Consider the following 2,247-nt stretch of genomic DNA (forward strand, 5'->3'; position numbering starts at 1 on the left):
ATCAGAGCTACTCTGTGACTAAATTGAATCTTAAATTAATCCTTCAAAGAGGCAGGTTTAACTTCTGCTCAGTATTGTTTGTGAAAGGGAGCAGAGACAGTTTGTCAGCCTGGAATATTTAGAATATCTAAATGAATACCATTATACACAACAGCGGCCATCCAGAAGAGCACTTGTGGATAGAAGTAATCCATTGAACCTCTTTGATGAAATAACATTCAGAGACCGCTTTCGAATGTAGAAAGAAAATGCATTGGAACTAATTACTTTGCTTGAGCCTAGATTTTCCTCTCTGAATCAAAGAGGAAGGTCTGTACCCAGTTCTCTCCAAGTTCTGATCACTTTGATATTCTTGGCATCTGGAATCTTTCATCGTGAAACTGGTGATTTGTGTGGTGCCAGTGAAGCAACTGTGTGTAGACTAGTTCACAGAGTCTGCAGTGCCATTTGTGAACTGAGGAGCCTATACATCAAATTCCCTGATGCTGCTGAGCAAGCCAACTATAAAGTGTGGTTCTATGAATATGGGCAATTCCCAGGAGTGATTGGCTGTATAGATGGATGTCATGTTGTCATCAAGTGTCCATCAACTCCTGATGCTGAGGAGTACAGGAACCAAAAGAACTGATTTTCCATCAGTGTTCAGGGTGTATGCACATCCAGTTTGAAATTTGCAAACATTGTTGCTCGTTGGAAAGGTGTAACTCACGATTCAAGGATTTTTCTTAACTCCTTATTGTGTGCTCAGTTTGACAGAGGACAACATAGTGGACTACTACTTGGTGACAGTGGATATGGCCAGAGTACACATTTATTCACACCATACCTACTTTGTACATCCCACAACAGCTGAGCAACAAAGATACAACAGAGTTCATGTTCGCACAAGAGGGATGGTTGAGCGTATGTTTGGAGTATGGAAAAATCAATTCCACTGTTTACGGAATACACTAGTTTTTCATGCATAGACATCGTTTTGGGTCTCTGCTGGAAGGTAGTGGCAGCATCTTCTCTCTGGCATGCCTCACCAGATGTGGAGGGTGCACAGGCACTGTGCGCTGGCTCTTCCATCAGGATAAGTTTAGTTTCCTCTGTGTAAAGCACACTGTTAGAAACACAAAACTGTCTAGTCCTTAGACTGAAATACAAATACAGACAGACACAAACAGGAGAGTATTTGTACAGAAGGAGGTAACCTTTCTTTGGTAAATTTACCATTTGTGTTCTGTTCTTCATGTCCATTGTCCACATAGTCATCGTCTGGTAGTATACCTTCCAGAGGCTGCTGGTCCTCCATTATTCCAGACAACAAGTCATCCAATGCATCTGTTTTGTCTTTCCTTGGTGGTGGTCCACCACCAGTAGTAAATCATTCTCTTCTAGCCTCTGCATCCTTTTTTTTTTCAGATTTAGTTTTATGTTCTTCCACAGGGTCTATGAAGGCAGATATAAATGAATATAAACAATATTAAACATAACACTGAATATAAAAACAACAGTAATAATTATCCCTATTCATGAAGCAACTTTCAATCAAATATGTAGCTCAAAAAGTTCCCATCAGCATTACAGAAAAAAACACCGCAACCACCTCTTCTTCTCATGCTCAGTAGAAGCAGTATGGCTCTTCCTTTCAACGACAGGATGATTTGTGACAATTTGTTTAAGTAACGTTTTTTCATACCCCATATAGTTTTTTGAGCAAGTTCTTTTAGCTTCAGCCATTGTTTGGTCCAGAATCCACTCCAGAAATGCTGCCCTCAATTCCATTCCAGGTTTTTATGAGCAAAAGTAAACCAACAGGCTGTGCTCCCACTTTGGATAATGAGGCTTGATGCAGGTGTTCTCATTAGGCTTACTCCAAGACTCCATAGTCTTAGACTAACTAAAACAAAGTTAAGCCACGTTCAAGCAAGCTGCTTAAATGCCCAAGTTTAACAAATCCAGATTAGGCTGTCTTAATCTAAGCCTTGTCTGCGAAACCGACCTAATAGTGTATCATTTGATGTGGATTATTTGGCTTGTTATGCTGCCATAGCCTAGACTACTGGAGGGCAAACTGACCTCATTTCCTTAAATGAATTGTTAAAATTGAATAGCTTTCAATTGATACTATTTCTATCTTAACATGTGATTCTCGACCTGCCATTGTGTATCTGTTCCTCTATCCTGTTCCTCTCAAACTCAGCTGGTCGAAGCAGATGGACGCTTGTCTTGAGCCTGGTTCTGCTAAAGGTTTCTTCCTCA

The sequence above is a fragment of the Nematolebias whitei genome, chromosome 18 (assembly GCF_014905685.2).
Source record: "Nematolebias whitei isolate Nwh7 chromosome 18, NemWhi1, whole genome shotgun sequence".
NCBI classification, from domain to species: domain Eukaryota; kingdom Metazoa; phylum Chordata; class Actinopteri; order Cyprinodontiformes; family Rivulidae; genus Nematolebias; species Nematolebias whitei.